This window comes from Panulirus ornatus, chromosome 36, assembly GCF_036320965.1.
Source record: "Panulirus ornatus isolate Po-2019 chromosome 36, ASM3632096v1, whole genome shotgun sequence".
NCBI lineage: Eukaryota > Metazoa > Arthropoda > Malacostraca > Decapoda > Palinuridae > Panulirus > Panulirus ornatus.
The window spans coordinates 7591431-7611278 of record NC_092259.1 but is presented as its reverse complement, the minus strand read 5'-3'; positions in this window follow the sequence as shown (position 1 = coordinate 7611278).

The window sequence follows — 19848 nt, the reverse complement described above, 5'->3', positions numbered from 1 at the left end:
GTGTACTGATGGTTACCTTAATTTTTGGTCGGTGGGACTCAACGATAAGGATACCTTAAATCTCTGAACAAAACACCTAAAAATGACTGTTGTACACAGCACCGCGAGAGAACTCGGGTATCCAGCCTTCCTTTTCAAACATTTCCCTGGCTGGTTGAAAGATGCATCAAATGCAATAAAAAATTACTCCAAGTACAACAGTGCAAAAATTTCACTGTAGAGTACGTTTCTCTGCGACCATTCACCGCTTTCACAGCAGCCAGCACCGTTCCACTGAGCAGGGACCTAAAACGTGAATTCTAACAAAGTCTTAAAAACACAAGGGGCGAGGAAACACCATGAGGTCTACTTGGCCCATGCTAGGCAGGTCCAGAGTCTGTCCACCCTACAACCAACAGACCTACCAACTCTTCAACCCACCTCTCTCTATAAAACAGTAATCATAACCCACTTATCATCTTGGTTAATCTATTTGTATCAACACGACGCGAACCTAATACAAAAAAAGAGTCCTAATCAAGCTGTAGAAATCTGTCCATCACGAAATGTTTCTGATGTACGAAACCACCAGAGACCTAAGTGTTGATTCGAATGAGCCCGCACGCCTGTACAGGTCCTGTATACATTGTTCTGCAGGCCTGTCTTCTGTACAGGCTCTGTATACCAGGTTCTGTACAGGCTCTGTATACCATGTTCTGTACAGGCTCTGTATACCATGTTGTGTACAGGTTCTGTATACCATGTTCTGTACAGGCTCTGTATACCAGGTTCTGTATACCATGTTCTGTACAGGCTCTGTATACCAGGTTCTGTATACCATGTTCTGTACAGGCTCTGTATACCATGTTCTGTACGCCTGTCTTATGTACAGGGCACGCCTGTCTTCCGTACAGGTCCTGTATACCATGTTCTGTAAGCCTGTCTTCTATGCAGGCTCTGTATTCTGCTTACGCCTGTCTTCCTGTCCCGTTCTGTATACAGTCCTGTAAGACGGTCATACAAGTTCTGTATAAAATGTTCGGTTCGCTTCTCGTACAAGTACTGTAAGCAGCGTACTGTACGCCAATCATACAGGATCTGCGTACAGTGATCAGCATGACTGCAATCCGTAAATTCGGCATCATGAATCGAATGGCATAACTTAAGGTGAAATAATACACATTATATCATGGGAAGTCGCATGCTTCGGCCACACAAGCTCCTTATCGAAGCCATATATCATATAAAATACGAAATCCAGCTAAAAAAAAAAGAAAATTGAAGTAATAAGGTTAATAATGATCTTGGATTTAGAGGAATAAATATATAAAAAGGAGGACAAAAATAAAGCCTTTACTTTGAGAATTAAGTTTCAAGTTTGTGATCTTCGATACTAAATCGGGAAATTCCACCATTAGGATCAGCCGGGGAAACCAGCGATACACAGAAGACAAAGAAAAATATATCCGTATATAAATCGTGAAGAGGTCGTCTGCCTTGGCACAGGGGGGGTAAAAAAAGAGGGTGGGACTGTCTGGCATTATCCGAGGCTGAGAATAACGCTGGTACCTCAGTCGTGCAGCTGGTATTGACCCAGCCATGATGCACCCACCTCCACTCACCTCCCTCCCTCCTTCCCTCTCTCCTCCTGCTATACCAACATGAAGCCTATGTCTACGAAAGCGGCACCGCCACCTTGGCCCGTTGTGTGTGTATGTGTATGTATCACCCTCGGTTTAAACATGACCGTGTGTGGCTCACCAAAACATATTAATGCTGAAGTGATTCCAGCCATGACTTCATCGCCTGCTGCCGACAGGATAGAGAAGAATTCGAAGTAGAAATCGTAAAAGGATTCGAGGTGGAAATCGTCTTAAGTTGCGATATGGGATAGAATACTAAAATACAATCGTGATGTAAAAAAAAAAAAAGTTACTATGAAAAACAGATATATCTGTTACTTCCTGAATTCCTGTGATCTGAAGAATAAAGCTATTTGCCCAAATTCTGGTATTCAAGAAGAGGATGAGGTGCAAGTTATATTACAGATAATAAATCAATGCAAATAAATCGTATCCATATCTCAGAATCTTAATCGACTTGCATTAGCCATGAGCACTTAATACTTTTCACTTATCGACGTGAGCTGATCAGGGTCTCTTCAAATACTGATGATTGCACGAGTCTGTCAGCCCGGCGCTCAAGAAGACTCGAAGGGTATGACCATAACGCTGACAGTTCGACGACGTAGACCTGGGCGTGTGGTCTACGGTGGTCGCGTATCATGGGGTTTTGTGTGTGTGTGTGTGTGTGTGTGGGTGTGTATGCCTCCTCCCCTGAGTGCCGCCGCCGCTGCCTCCTCCTCCTCCTCCTCCTCCGTGTGGCACTGCGGGCGGCCATGTCGTGACCCATCCCCCTGGACGTCAACAAGATGGCCGCGCCTGACCTCATATACCCATCCATCCCCCCAAAGATGGGTCACAGATGTTGAAGATCAACATGTCTGTCACACAACTGATCAACGATAGGTGGATTAATCTCTTGCGATTAATGTCTGGATCGTTTCACCTGGGTCTACGTAGCCACCTGGGGCACTGCGCAGGATACCAAGTACACGTCTGGGAAGGACTGTATGGCGAGGTTGTCAACGGCATATCAAGTGACGAATACACCACATCAAACCTGGAGACTCAGGGGAGATTAAAAACCCTAAAGTATCCTGAGGTTTGAAGTTTCCTCTTCTTCAGGTAAGCTTCTACAAGAACCTATTCGGTGCCATTCCAGGTAAACTCACTCTCAAGTCTTATTCCACCTAATGAATACAGCCGATCATGACTGATCCAACTGGTTATTCTCGGTCATCACAAAGCCGTTCTGACACAGGCAACTCTGAAAATCGGTTCTATGGTTCGTCCTCGTTGGGGATGATGGGAATACAGAGGAATTCAAAACAGCAACAAGACCAGTGGGGTCCCTTTCGAGGCTGTGTGTGTGTGAGACAGTGGAAGATAACAGAAACTCACAGGTGTAGTGGAGGTTAAATGTCGAAAGGCGTAATACAGATAAACAAACACATTTCGCCATATGTTTTTTGAACATCCTCACAAATACACAGTCGAGTTAACATCAGCCAATGAGAACTTGCCAATAAACAGTCGAGTTAACATCAACCAATGAGAACTGTGATACGATCCTTGAGTTTGATGACCTTTGGGTATGATGACCTGGCTTCTGACCTGACCTGACCTTAAGGCTAAGGTCAAGGTTGACGCGATCATACCCAAGGATCGCATCCTCGTTATCAAGAGATGAAGATGACGACCTGGTGCTCCTACGGTCATGTAATCAGGGGAAAAAATACGTATGACGCACTAGTCCTACAAATACGTAATCATGAAATCCTCTAACCACTGCTTCTAAGAAATTATTAATGCATATAATATCAATAAATAAAAATTCCCAGTCTGGCAAATCACAAAGTTTAGTCATCCTTTTTCTTCGTCGCTTGAGAACAACACCCATAGTTTACCACACTAACCTACCATACGTGCGTTGCATGAATCTTCCCCCAGTAGGTTGAGAGTTCTAAATAATCAACAAACCTTAATTCAACACATACGTCTTCCACCTGTTTTAACACTGTGGAAAGAGAAAATGTGCATCCACCACCACCCCACCCCCTTTTCCACGGGTTGAAAGTTCTAAGGAATTAACGATTCTTATTCACAAACCCGTCTTTTCACTTTCTCTTTAACGATATGAATACAGGAAATGTATTTCTCTTTTCCACCGTCATCATATCCAGCGAGGGTCATGATATCTTTCTATTATTCATTCGCAAATCAGGACGTTACCTTCTATATCTATCTATCTATCTATCTATCTATATATATATATATATATATATATATATATATATATATATATATATATATATATATATATATACCATCCCTGGGGATAGGGGAGAAAGAATACTTCCCACGTATTCCCTGCGTGTCGTAGAAGGCGACTAAAAGGGGAGGGAGCGGGTGGCTGGAAATCCTCCCCTCTCGTTTCTTTCAATTTTCCAAAAGAAGGAACAGAGAAGGGGGCCAGGTGAGGATGTTCCCTCAAAGGCCCATTCCTCTGTTCTTAACGCTACCTCGCTGACGTGGGAAATGGCGAATAGTACGAAAGAAAAAAAGAATATATATATATATATATATATATATATATATATATATATATATATATATATTTCTTTTCTTTCAAAGTATTGGCCATTTCCCGCATTAGCGAGGTAGTGCTAAGATCAGAGGACTGGGCCTTTGAGGGAATATCCTCACCTGGCCCCCTTCTCTGTTCCTTCTTTTGGAAAATTAAAAAAAATGAATAAATATATATATATATATATATATATATATATATATATTATATATATATATATATATATATATATATATATATATATATATATATAATATGTAAAACTTGGTGGCCCCAATAGTGTGGTCGGCACATTATACGAGACGTGGTAGCTCTTACTAGCCACAGCCAGCTCAAAAGTAAGCGAGCCACATTATGTGATAAGGTCAACGGTAAGCGTGACCCCGAGCAACAGCAGTAACGTAAGGTCAACAACACGCATGACCCGGCAGCCCTAAAACTGCGGGGTACAGACTGACAAAAAAAGTATGACAGAGTTTCTTTAGAAACGTAATAAGGTCAATTAGTATGACCTGGTGCTCATGCAGCGGGGTAACAGGTCGATGAATAGGAGCTGAAGCTTGCGGAGCAGCGTAATAAGGTTGATAAATAATTATGACCTGGTGCTCAAACAGGAGTGTAGTCAGTTCAGTGTGACCTGGTGCTCAAACAGGAGTATAGTCAGTTATGTGACCTGGTGCTTAAAAAGGAGTGTAGTCAGTTGTGTGACCTGGTGCTCCAAAAATAGTGGAGTCAGTTCAGTGTGACCTGGTGCTCCAAAAAGCAGAGTAGTCGGTTCAGTGTGACCTGGTGCTCAAATAGGAGTGTAGTCAGTGGTGTGGCCTGGTGCTCAAAAAGCAGTGTAGTCAGTTCAGTGTGACCTGGTGCTCAAAAGCAGTGTAGTGAGTTCAATGCGACCTGGTGCTCAAAAAGCTGTGTAGTCAGTGCAGTGTGACCTGGTGCTCAAAAAACAGAGTAGCCACTTCAGTGTGACCTGGTGCTCTTTAACTATGACATGGTACTTCTGCGGCAGTGTAACCAGGTCGTTAAGCATGACTTGGCGATCGTCTGGCAGCGTAATGAGGTCAGCTACGTGCAACCCCGTGGCCTCTCTCGTCAACAACAACCGTGACCCCGTGCTGCACCTGGGGAACGTCTACCACCAGGTCAACGGGTATCATTCCCAGGTCACGTCTAAGGAAGGTGAGCCAGGTCAACATGGATTCCAAGATAACATCTCAACCGAGTCATGTCGGATCTGATATTCCTACAGCTCTGTGGCCTATTCAGCGAGTATCACCTGGACGCCGTACTGTTACGAACAAAAGTAAAAGAAAATAATAAAAAAAGCTCTAAAATTCTAAGCTTCAAGCTTTCGAGAGAGAGAGAGAGAGAGAGAGAGAGAGAGAGAGAGAGAGAGAGAGAGAGAGAGAGAGAGGGGGGGGGGGGGGGAAATCACACAGAACAAAGGTGTAATATAGACCACACGAATGTACGAAAGGCAAAGGTCAGCTAAGGTCAGCTAAGGTGAGGCTGCATCGCCAGCTGTCAGGGCTGAGCGGGCCCGGAAAAATCAGGAGGCCTGTGGTATATTCGCATACGCATACTCCAAGGGGAGGAGGTATGGTGCTCCACGCGGGCATACTTAGCAGACGACAATATCGGCTGAATTAGCGGAAAGCAACATCCAATTCGTCCCACATCATCAATCATTAACGCACACGTCACATACGGGAGACACAGGCGTTTTCTTGCAGGCTTATCAACGAGTAAATCGGCTGGTAAAATGAAGTTTCCCTCTATCAGTGAATTACTGATACGGTAATGTATTAACGTATAAACTTAAATCACTGATACAATAATGTATGAACGTATGAACTTGAATTACTGATACAGTAATGTATTAACGTATGAACTTAAATTACTGATACAGTAATGTATTAACGTATGAACTTAAATTACTGATACAATAATGTATTGACGTATGAACTTAAATCACTGATACGGTAATGTACTAACATATGAACTTAAATTACTGATAGAATAATGTATCAACGTATGAACTTTTGAAGCATTGATACGTTCACGTATTAACGAATAAACTTAGCCATTTGAGGGAATGACACGAAGGGAATTCTGTGAGGTTAACATTCACGCCATCAAAACTCGCCACGAAAAGAGACACCTTCGCCTGGTCCACGCCATCAAGAAGAAGAATGCCACGTAGGCAGGCGTCCTCAACTTCGTCCCCTTAGGTCCACATAGACGAGAGAAAGGATGGACTTCAGGATCGTCTCTTGAGGGACAATGCATCTTCATGATAGTCTAAACTGCATATGGACAATCCAGGACACTGAACCAGATGGCAGAATGGTCTACTTTCGGCATGCCTCTACGAAATCAGTTTCTCCCTCGTGACTAAACTTTTAATATCCCGTTCTTCTTGAAGCTCACAAATAAGTCACGTTACCGACCAATATCTTACTCGACTAATACAGAAAATTTAGCCACTGGTTCTCATCAACCTTAGTGCAAATCATTTACGACAGTGAATTCTACTATTACACTTACGGTGATCTGATGGGATGCAGAAACTCGAACGATTCTCCCCAAAACAATGAAAAAAAAAAAAGAGATGAGAAAAAAAGAGAAATTCTTTCCTCTGACATATTACTGCATGCAAACCATCTTTTTTCTTTCCCCAGTTCAAAGAATGTAATCCCGCGAGAGAGGTGCTGACAATCACCGTATGGCTTCTCCAGCCTTCCTTCGTGGTGTGTATGGCTTCCTCCGCCAGGGTGCAGACACACGTGAACGCACGGCATTCACTTTGCTTGCTTCAGGCACACATGTTCGTACTTAATTCACATCCTGTGCTCTGTGTGTCACGTGACGACTGCTGCCTTTGTCCGCTGCTCTGAAAGTGTCAATAAAAGCCTACCTCATTCACACAGTGCGCTTGACACCTGCCTCCGTCGGCCGGTTACAAGTGTCATAAAAATTCTAATCAATTCATGTATTATACTTTATGACTGTTACTGCCCTTGCCAGACTACTCAAAGTGTCATATAAGACTTCCTGAATCTAGCAGTGGTGACCTAACCTTATGTTTCTGTCCGGCATCAGGTTACGACAATCGCTGCCTCACACGGCCGTTCCTTTCCTTGGCGTCGTACAGTCTAACCCATCTGCATCAGTTGGGCTTCCTGTCCCCTCCACACGCAGCTATAGACCACCTAACCTAACTACGAACTAACGTAATCCCGGTCTCAGTGCGTCGTAGAACGTAGCCCATGTCTCGTGACTGCATTTTGTCCCTCGATTCTAACCCCCTAGTGTCGTCCAGTCTTTCCCTGCGTTACGTTAACTATGGTGCGTCACACTGTTTTCACCTGTCTCCCGCAGGCTGACCTCAAGCCGTCTCTTTCACTGTCCGAACAATCCTACGTATGTCCACCCAAACTAAACCTCATCCCCACGTATGTCCACCCAAACTAAACCTCATCCCTATAATACTCAATGCCACATCACCACCTTAACTGTACAAGATGGCCTTTTGACGCATTCCCACCCACTTCACTGAGCCTGACCACCTCCCTCCCTTACTCCAACACATTCCTAGGTTTGGTGTCTCCCTCCTCCCTCGGATGTCACAATCATCCCCTGACGGCGGGGTACACGTTCGAGAGTGTCCTTAACAAGAGCCACGGGTACTGAGACATCCCACTGCAGATACCACGCACACTTTGTGGTCTCTCGCACTCCGATCTCAAGCCCAAGACAGCTCTCTAACATCGCAGAAGCTATGACTCTCCTCTAACCAGTTTCAACTGTGATATTACCTCTGATGCGAACTGCTGTCTGATATATATGTCGTTTTACATATCCCAATCGAACGCCTCCTCCTTCGTAAGGTGTTAGAGTTTTTTCAATTAATAATAAATAATGAAATACTCACGAATATGATGCAAAATGTTATCATCCGCGAGCAGTGAGATCGCTACTTGAACAAGAGTTGTCTGTAAACAGTAAATACAAATATAAATAAGCCTAGCCAGATATCTCTCTACCTGCCTCATCCTCAGCTTCTCGAACTGAGTTCGCATCATTTTCCCTAACAGACCAAATGACTGAGTCAACGGTGACTAAGTTCATCAAGAAGGAGATATAACAGTTTATATTCATGCTGTTATGCATGGAAGAAAAAAAGTTCTTTGAAACCTTCGACAAGAGAAGCAGATCGCTAAGAAAAGGAACTAAACAGAAGGATGGAAAAGCGCCTCAGAGCATGAGCTAAAGGAATAACTATTTATAAACACACCTGAAAAAATCTATGAACAAAACAGAACAGCATATTCTGTCCACCTCGGAATCGCCATCAGAGATAATTACTCGTCAGTGTTGGTAGTGATCAAACAAGAATATTCTATCACGCATTCGTTGATCGCTCCAAAGATCAAGACTACAGAAGTCCCATTTGAAGCCGATCAAAACCTGTATAGATGATGCTAAATATCCTTTTTGGGGGGCAACAGCTTGGTCACTGATGATCAGCAAAAGATTTCTTGCAAATACGTTTACATAATCCAAGTCAATGAATGAGACTTGTATAGTATTAAATCGTTGTACAATATTTTTCACCCTCAGAATACCTATGTACCAAACCATTCGGAACCTATCTGAGAACATTGAGGTCGAGGTGGTGCTTATAAGGTTATGGGGAGTGAATAAGTTGGCTGCGTAAAGACAACGATCTCATGCAAGTCGAAGTGTCTACGAAGAAATGAACTGGCTGACGTGAAGGCATATCACCCGGAGGCGAACCTGTGCGAGGCCTTGGTAGCCATCGCCATCTTATGCTCTGTGCGGCTAAAGCCTTTCCTACCCGAAGCTTCCCACAAACCTTCGGAAAGAACCTTTCCTGACTAGCCTCAAAATTTATACCCGCGACTTTTTCTACTGAATACACACAAAAATCAACACTGTCTTCTGCCTAAGGTTAACCGACACCCATTAGCTAAACATTCATACCACTACACCGTTAAGTGACCACCGTGCTTTCTTATCAGTTAGGGTAACACGATTTTGACCTTCAATAATCCAATATGTTTAGAAGCAAAGGACTCCAGCTGTAGTGAAATGCCTTGTTCTGAAGCGGCCTCCTTACCTCTCTAAGAGGTGGGTAATTAGGACACTCTCAAGCCAAAAACTATCACGTTTCCTGATGTTGCATTATAATCGTCAATTGAATTATGTTAGATAATTGAATCAAACTAGACTCCTGTTAGTTTTAGCATAGGAAGCTTACGCTTTGTTAGTATAGGTCAAGAAGGTTCGGCTCTGTTAGCTTAGCTTAGTTTGGCTTTGTAAGTCTAGGTTAGGAATCCTGGGCTATGTTAGTTTAGCTTAAGATTCTTAGGCTTTGTTAGTTTAGCTTAGGAATCCTAAGCTTTGTTAGTTTAGCTTACGATTCTTAGGCTTTGTTAGTTTAGCTTAGGAAGCTTAGTTAAGAGACGCTTTGCTCAGAAACAATTCCGACCTGCAACCACGGACTGACCGGCTTCAGAGCCGGTGTGTGCGTCTACCGACAGAAGGCACAACACAGGAGAACCGGACCCCAAAATGATTCCATTTGATCACACGTTCACCAGAGAAGGTGAAATGAGATCTCGGTGGCGTTGTCGACGTGTTTGATTACATGAAATCTAACACTTCGTACGTCTAATTGCAATATTACGATACGTAGAATTTCAATCAAGCAAAGCTCAAAATACTAAACTACTATTACTGAAAAAAAAATGACTAAAGAGTATCTTTCATCCTCATAAGTAATGATAGTAGTACGAAACTACACGTATGCTTTTTGGATATCATCAAAGATAAAAGAAGAATCCATTTGATATACCTAGAACAAACCACTAAAAAGGAATGAAAAAATTTGTTGAACAAAAACACAAAGACGCTTCTTGCTCAGTATCGTAGGTACGCTGTGACGGACTGAGTCGTCTTCTACTACTACTACTACTTCGTCTTCTGCAATTCTAGCCAGAAAAAATAAATCACTCATTCAAAGATGCTGAATCTGTACGCTTTCAGGCTGTCCCCCTGGTCGTGGGACTACAAGAACACCATCTTGAAAATCTCCCAGTGTGATGTGATGTATATTCATCTTTCTTTCGATTCATTCAGCATCTACTCGGCTGCTGCCCTTTGGGTTCTTATTCCCTGAAACCTTTTTTTTTTTCCCTTTCATCTTAAATGTTCTCAAGTCGCAATTGTTCATAACGAACTTGAGCGGTAAGCTAGCCTCTCTCTCTCTCTCTCTCTCTCTCTCTCTCTCTCTCTCTCTCTCTCTCTCTCTCTCTCTCTCTCTTCCTTGCCGTCTATTCACGATTCCCTCGAATTTAGCTGCACCGCAATTACCATGTCTGGCGACGTGGCCTGACGAGCGAGCTCGGGTTTGTTCTCAAAGGTCTGCTTCTGTTTCGGGTTCGAGGTTGATCATGTGTAACGTGACATCCACAACCACCGCCACCGTTGTGGTCTTAACACCGCCTCTCCTGTTGTAACGTCACAACCACCACCGTTGCGGTCTTAACTCCGCCTCTCCTGTTGTAACGTCACAACCACCACCGTTGTGGTCTTAACTCCGCCTCTCCTGTTGTAACGTCACAACCACCACCGTTGTGGTCTTAACTCCGCCTCTCCTGTTGTAACGTCACAACCACCACCGTTGTGGTCTTAACTCCGCCTCTCCTGTTGTAACGTCACAACCACCACCGTTGTGGTCTTAACTCCGCCTCTCCTGTTGTAACGTCACAACCACCACCGTTGTGGTCTTAACTCCGCCTCTCCTGTTGTAACGTCACAACCACCACCGTTGTGGTCTTAACTCCGCCTCTCCTGTTGTAACGTCACAACCACCACCGTTGTGGTCTTAACTCCGCCTCTCCTGTTGTAACGTCACAACCACCACCGTTGTGGTCTTAACTCTGCCTCTCCTGTTGTAACGTCACAACCACCACCGGTGTGGTCTTAACTCCGCCTCTCCTGTTGTAACATCACAACCAACACCGTTGTTGTCTTAACACCGCCTCCGTCGTAACATCATCTGCTACAGAGAGAAGGATGTCTTAGCTGCACATCCATTGGTGACCTTTCGTCAACCGTATGTCAGTTGTTTTAGAAACATCAACTTTCATAACAGAAAATTGATTCATCTGGCGAGACGTCTTCAATCTATCTCCTTCTAAAGCTTAATTTCAAAGGATGCTCACTTCTACCCTGAGAAATTGGGGTCCATGAGGCTTTCAAACTCAAATAATTCTAAAACAGGTCCCATAAGTCATGCTATACTAATAATATCAACTTTTCGCAAGAGTAAGATTATTAAAGTCACTAAGAACAACATTCTACGATGAACATCATCGCATCTTATATACTCCAGAGACACGAGCGTCTCGCTCCACACGGCCACCTTTGTGATAATCTCCCATATCCTCAAATGCAGATGGTGAGTCTCCAATGCAACGGTTACCATCGAACTGAGAAAAGGAATATCATCCTCCCGTTATGTCCTCATGATCAGCCCCTTCCAGTATGGCAATCATGACTTTAAAAAAAAGAGTCGGTCTGGCTTCCATCTCTGGACTCTTTTTGTGTGTCGGTCTTCATAGTGTACTTTGTGCTACGTGGAATCCACAAAGACCAGTGCTGGACTCTCTACGTCGGTCTTGAGATTTATTCTACAAGACTTGGAATCCGCAAGACCCGGTGTCGATCAGAGACTGGGGGGAGAAACTGGTGGGTTCTTGAAGCATCCTACCCTATGATGAGATCCTTGAGAAAACACTTGACGTTCACATGGAAGCCACACAGAGGGACACCTGGCTACTACGATCAGCCTATGAGATCGCACGGTACCATCTTCGTATTTCATGATGCTTGATCAGGTGGAGTCACTTGGCCAAAAAAAAAGAACTCAAGGGTTTTCACAATGTTCTTTAATGCCCAAGGCCCGAACACAGAGTGCATTCGCTCATTTTCGGAAATTCTATTGACAGATTCGTCAAATGGTGTTGAATAACTTGGAACTTCTTTTTGGCAGAGTTCACAAAATTTTCCTCTGAGAAACTTGCTAAGCCAAAAGACACACAGAGATGATAGCATTTGGTAGGGACATTACTAAACTTTTTCACTATTTCAAAGTCGAGAGACATAACAGTATTTGAATGCTTACTCGATCTGTGAAGACAGTAGCATGTAGCAATCTTCTTTAAGTCTAAAGTAACTTAGTGTTTAAGACATTATCTTTGACAACATACCTTAAGAACTGAGAACAATTTGGCGTCGAGTCTGCTACAGACTCAATTTTCACGCACTGGAAAATCTGCTACAGTTTCTGCTTACGTTGGTTTCAACCACCACCTCAACAAAAGATGCCACTTCACCACCTGACTTGTTTAAATCATGAGTGACTGTGGTACTGTATATGCTTCTTGAGTGGCTCTCACATGCTAGTTTACCCCACATCACTCAGATGGGAAGTATTCACGAGGACACTGCAGGGGAGCAGGCCTCTTGGATTAACCCATCAATAGAGAAGCCAGTCCATGGACTATAGATCTAGCAGACTAGTATGACTGAATCTAGCATATCCTGAAGCCACTATCTATCATTACTTTCTGACTATCTATAAACCCGAAAAATTCATCGTGGGTTCGTACTACAAGGATATCAACGGAACACTTGTGTATCCTAAAATGCAGCATAGTCACTAGGACAAAAAGAAAAAATAAGGACGGATGGAAATACGGTTTGGGAAATATCATAAACATCTGTATTGAGTCCTATGGCCAATGGTGTGTTTACTTCAAGTTATGAGCCAGGTTAAGATCATGATTAAACATTTTCTGTAAGAGGAATAACTCAAGACAAAATCTCAGCTAAGAGTTGTGGGTCTTCGGCCATTTCAGGTCTTTAGCTGCTGGGGGGAAGAAAAAACTGTATAAAGGTAATAACTCATAAGTGGAATGAGATTTAAGTTATGAGGCAGCTCAAATTCCAGGTCGAACCTTTTAAATACAACGGGACACAACTCGGGCAAAATTCAAAGTGGAGTTACGGGTGTTGTACCATTCAAGTCATCAGATGCTGAAGAACAACGATCCAAGGTTACGTAGGAGTTCAGAAAGCGATCACGGACGACGCACAGATCAAGCAGAGAGTTACCAAGTACGAGACGCAAAGAAAAAGTACAACACTGAAATATATAAAAAAAAAAAAAAAGAAAATGGGGCAAGGGGGGAAGAGGGAGAACACGTTAACATGTCTACCTCTGAGAAAAAAAAAAAGAAAAGGGGGCAAGGGGGGCAGAGGGAGAACACGTTAACGTGTCCACCTCTGACAAGAAGAAAAAAAAAAAGGAGGGGAATCGCTCTGGTTGGTATTGGTTCGTCGGTAATAATCCGTGTAATTATCACACGAACCTCTAGCCGCTGTCCCTTTATCGGTTCTGAGGGTCAAGATCAGGGGATTCCCAGTAATGGCCGGTGAAAACCTGTACACATGATGAGGGCACGATGTATTCTATTTCCGTGCATTTTTCCCCCCTCCCCCCATTTCCCGCGTGAGCGAGGTAGCGTCGAGAACAGATAACTGAGCCTTACAAGGATTACAAATCTTCACCTGGCTTCTTGCCTCTGTAATCGTAGGCACGTGTGAAGAATTGAGTCGTCTTCTACTGCTTCGTCTTCTGTAATCCTAACCAGAAAGAATATATCATTGAATTCCCATGTCGTCCAGCAATCGATTGGTCCAAACTTTCCTTTGACGCTTACAATCTCCATGTAAAAGGTACTGAAGAAGGCTCGAGCGAAGTCTCCATACAAGCAGGTATGATGCCTTCATCATCCCCCAAACACAAAGGATGATCATTCAGGCATCATGTCCTGGAGAAGTCGCAGCGAGAGAGCTCCTCAAGGTGTCTGGTTGGTTCGCTAGCTGAGCCTCTGTCAAGACCCGTCAGTTATCACGGAGACGACGTAAAGGCAAAGATGAAGGATCATGGCGTGATGGCTTGTGGTTTACACAGCCAACAGCTGAGGCTGAGGCTCTGGAGGCTGTGAGTGCCTCTTTCCCTGAGTGCCGCCGCTGCCTCCCTCCTCCGTGTGGCACTGGTGGCGGCCATGTCGTGTGACCCCCATCCCCTGGACGTCGACAAGATGGCCGCGCCTGACCTCCTGTACACCTAGATGGGTCACAACAGTGCCATCTCAACACATCCGACGATAAACGCATCAACAAGAGGAATCACCACCTCATGATAGCAATGTTACAGCCAAGGTAACCAGAAGCAGCGACGCTTCGTGAGGGCAATCTTACACACACCCACACCCCCTCACGACCCAGCAGGTAAACTCACCTTGTTACCATCTCGACCATCTACAGATGACTAAAGTCTTTTAACCCTCGCGTCTTCAAACCACTGAGTACCTGGCACGGACATGATGACTTCACAGGTCGTGTTCCACACGGTCAGGTCGTGAATCTGGTACAGTTCTATTGAAACAACCAACCTACAATTTTGGTTCTGCTATACCACTACTATACCACTAGCACTATAACCCCGCCACCACCTACTACTTCTACTTTTACTACTACTACTACCACTACTACTACTACTACTACAACTGCTGCTGCTGCTATTACTGCCACTACTACTACCACTCTTATTACTTCTGTTTTTACTTCTACTGCTGCTACTTCTACTACAGTTCCTACTACAATATGATTACAAATAAATACGAATCCTTATGCTGAAGAAAATTAGACTATATCTATGAATCCATGAATCCAGGAAGCAAATCACAGATGAACTGGCTAAAATCACCATAACTCGATAATCATGACAAGAGGCCCAACCAAATCATCCTGGCAGAAAAGCACACGGGGGATTACTGTGTACTCCAGCAATGGAGAAACAATGCAGCGTCTTTCACCTATACAACAGAGCGCGTTCTCCTTGCTGGAAAGCCTGACTGTGTACTACGTTCTACCGTGCAAGTCGGACCAGGTAGCCAATACAAGAGACGTCGGAACCACACTAGGGGCAAGACAACACATATACACATACAGTACATATGACGCGAAAGGGAAGGGCCAACGCTAAATATGGAACTATGGGGGCGCCACAAAATGCGTGGTTCAATCAACATTAATTCTAACACACCGACTCTATACAGAGGTGTGATATACTGGTGTCACAACAGTATGGACATGGGAGATCTTAATCGTGAGTTGAGACACCTCGCTCTGGTGCATGACCAGAGATCAGTTTAACACCGCCGTGCTCACGAGGACGAACGGTATTCTATCACGCTGCGACCACGGCAGTCAAACTATGATTTTGATAATCTTGGAACCAGAGGGAACGTGGAAGGCACTGCCATTCTCAAAATCTCCCTAATACTGTGTACAGTTCAATCATGTGCTCTCAAAAGACCTCAGCCTTACTCAAAACTCTAAAATCTACCTTACTTATATATTTTCACTGCATCTGCACAAAGCGTTTTTCTCTTTCAGTTCTAAAGAGCCATGAGGCAGCCAGCACCTTATCAGTTACCTGGAAGAATCTCAAAAGTCCTGAAACTGGTCTTATTCTATGGAAGCTGACCATAATCATTCTCATTTCCAGTCATGAATCGCAACAGAACGCACCTTTCGTGAACCATTCTACTTACGAAGCGAATATCAAAGAAAAAAAATGTATATATTACAAATTAGCCACCTCTTGTGTTTCTCCATGACCCACAGTTATGGAGATGATACAAAAGTTTCTTTTTATCATACAAGGAGACAAATAATAATCCTCCAACTTCAGCATGAGCCGACCGGACCACTGCCATCATCCTCAGCCACCACACACCACCTCAGATAACGACACGACGGGGTGCACCTGGACGAAAAATCGCTCTCAAAAAAGAATTGTTCTCGTTGGCGCGATATTCTTATCGCTCTCGAGACGTAGCGCCTCACGCTTTTTAGACGATAATGGCTCCCACCTGTGAATCAGATAAGCCAAGAAAAGATTAACCGCGAAATTGGCCATTTTCAGCATTTTCAGTACAAATATACACCATTATCTATTTTTTTTTTTCGTTTTCTTTTTAACTGTTTCCGTACGGATATGTCTCTTGCATCACACCAAGCCACAGTTTTGAGAATAACTATCATGATACATTTACCAACATTAGGCAACATGATCTGTCTCGTGCATTTACATTAAGCGGAGCAAAACGTAAACATTAAAAATGAAACGATGCTTGACTGCTAAATTATGAGACCTTAAGAACAATGATATTTCTTTCTAAATGTGACGCTTTCTGGTGTTTACTGTTTCGAATTTCTGTTAATAACGGTCCCGTTGCTATATATGAAGTAAATGACTGATTTTGTGGAATTTATATACCGCTAAAGGTTAATGGCCCTTTAACCCTTTAAAGCACACACACACACACACAAAAAAAAAAAAAAAAAATATCTAAAGACTTCGAAACCATTTAGAGAGAATCACATATTTTGTGAGAAATTCATCTATTGTCTAAGATTTCTCGTATACTTATATTCCTTCCATTGTTATGATTCACATACGCCTCTGCGACTCCTATATTTGTGTCACTTCGTCAGTAGATGTTTGCCGGGCAATACTGCAGGTGTCACATACTGGAGCAGGTCTCCTCTCCATCATGGGTCAACAACACACTATGACCAATCCTACGTCCACAATAAGAAAGATGAAGTGCAACAACTCAGTCCTATTCTATGTAAACCCATGACCCCTTTCATGGGACTCCTGCTGCTTCGACGCTGCTCTCCACCCAGAAGCAGGTTAAGGTGTGCTCCTCTGGGTGAGCCAGGTGGTCCTCGACGATGCTTCTACCCTATTCAGTCCCTTGATGGTACAGCCATGTCGAAGAAGACTTTCTCGCCTACGAAGTCACCATGTTTAGGCAGGTTCCGTTAACACCTATGTACCTTCCATATACCTTATCTTACCTTCCTGCCACAGGATACCCTTCCTATGGGGGTCCCCACACAGCGCCCTGGAAGCCAGCCACGTCCACCGGACGTGAAATGTGAACTGTGACCAGCTGTTTTCTCCCAAAGTCGCTGAACTCGCGATATACATACGAGTTTCTTCATATGAAAACACGAGGCTCACCCGCTAGTGCAGAAAAATCATACCACGAGAAACACACAAGAAGAAGAAGAAGAGCCACCACTGAATTGCAACGCCCTCCAGAACTGTGATTATTTCCAAAAAAAAAATACTAACACGTAATACAAACGCCTAACAGACGTGTGCATCTGACTGACTGTCGGTGTGACCTGGCGCAGCCACAATTGTCACAGCAGAATGAACGTGTGAAGACAAAAATGAGAACGTGTGAAGACAAAAAAGAGAGCGTGTGAAGACAAAAATAAACGTGTGAAGACAAAAAAGAACGTGTGAAGTCAAAAAAGGAACGTTTGAAGTCAAACCTGAACTTGTGAAGTCAAAAAAGAACGCGTAAAGTCAATACTGAACACGTGAAGGCAAAAATAAACGCGTGAAGACAAAATTGAACAAATGAAGTCAAAAATGAGCGTGTGAAGACAAAAATGCGAGCTGGAGGCTACTATACTATAAGGTCAGATCAACACGGTGGCGTGGGAGTTCCATAACCACTTAACATAACCAGGGAACCGATCAAGAAGATATCTGATAACGGGGACCCTGAAGAAAAAACATAAGTCACGTTGTAGCCATCTCAGCTCATCTTCAGTTCTGACACCCTTTGAGCCAGGTGAGACATGAAATCATAAGAGATTAGAATCGCCTGTAGACTGCTCATAGTAGAATCTAGGTATCTTCAAGAGCTCTGCGACAGCTAAAGCCTTTAAGTACAGAGAGCTAGTTCTCCTACTTCACGACCAACCCCCAGCCTGAGGAAGATGGTCGCACTGCCTGATATTTGAGCCGAGTGAAAACCACGAGTGCTGAAGCTGGTTGGTATCAGGGTAATGGTAGCTCATTACGATCGCCATGCTTTCGGTCGTGGAATTTCATCAGGGGACGCACATCTGGTCTCTGGAGACAGTATGGATATATAGCTATTAAAAAAAAATTAGACACATATATTCACTTTGTTTTTTCCTCTAAATGGGACAATGTTGGGATGGCGATCCCTTTTTTTTTTTTTTTTATACTTTAAAGAATACATTCCCCAGATCCCAATATACCTTTTCCCCGAAAACAGCAATTGACTGTCATCATCCTCAACCATTACACATCACCTCCCACAACATAACGGTTCGATATCAAAGACAATCACTTTCCAAGGAAGAATTTTCGTGAACATTGACTCAGATAATGCTACAGAAAATACCAACAAAACTTGTGAACAAAACGGATCATGTCATACCTTCCTAAATCAATCATTTCAAACACAAATATCTTCTCAGTCTGGTCAAGACAGAGGTATAAGACTTCAAATCGAAGCTCACCTGCCCACGGGTAAAAAATATGAGAACTAGTGGCCCTCCTGAATGTGATCTATCGTGTGACACATAAATATTATATAAATCTCAAAAGCTGGAATAATCACACGACCAAACAATGAGGTAAAAACATGTATACATGTGAACCTCTTCGTAACATGTTTAAGATAAATGTCTGAAAAATAACGGCTTCACTCAAATATATCAAAATCTGGTGATTTATCTAAGGTATTTGCCAATCTCAATGACCTCGCTCAGAAATATGATAACTCAGTAACCCAGTGAATTATTCAAAGTATCTGAAGATCTTTTTCTTCACGAAAACATATCTATTTTTAACGCTACTTACAGATGCATCGTAGTGGATAATTACGCAAGGGCTGCAAGCCAGAAAAAAAAAGGATGAAAACACAACCCTATCACTAACTACAAATACCATAACCGTGGAGAATAATCCCAATGATTATAATCACACACACACACACACACACACACACACACACACACACACATACATACACACACGCATTTGTTAAAACAAGATGTAAGGAAATACTTTTACGGCATAGGAGTGGTCGACGAGTGAAAGATGACTGGCAAAGTGAATGCAGAGGGCATACAAAAATTCAAAGCTTGTGACAAAGGCTATGTCTAAGAGATAGGGCCCCAAGGAGGGTTAAAACATTTCTCCATACAGTACAATATATATATATATATATATATATATATATATATATATATATATATATATATATATATATATATATATATATATACTACCTCTGATCATGATGACCTCCGTTAACCAGATCGTGCAGCTTATTTGTGAATCCCAGAATATTTCCCACTGAGGACATCGACTAGCTGATGCTATGACCAGCGGTGACCAGTGGCCCAAGTGCCTCCTCCCCTGAGTGCCACCGCCGCTGCCTCCCTCCTCCTCCTCCTCCGTGTGGCACTGCGGGCGGCCATGTCGTGACCCCCCCACTACTGGATGTCGACAAGATGGCCGCGCCTGACCTCTTGTATACAACCCAGATGGGTCACGTCTCGTCATTTATGCGGTCAACAGGATGGCTGGGGCCCGAACCCAAGACGGTAATCGCTACATGGCCTGTGCAACCTCGAGCATGGCACGCG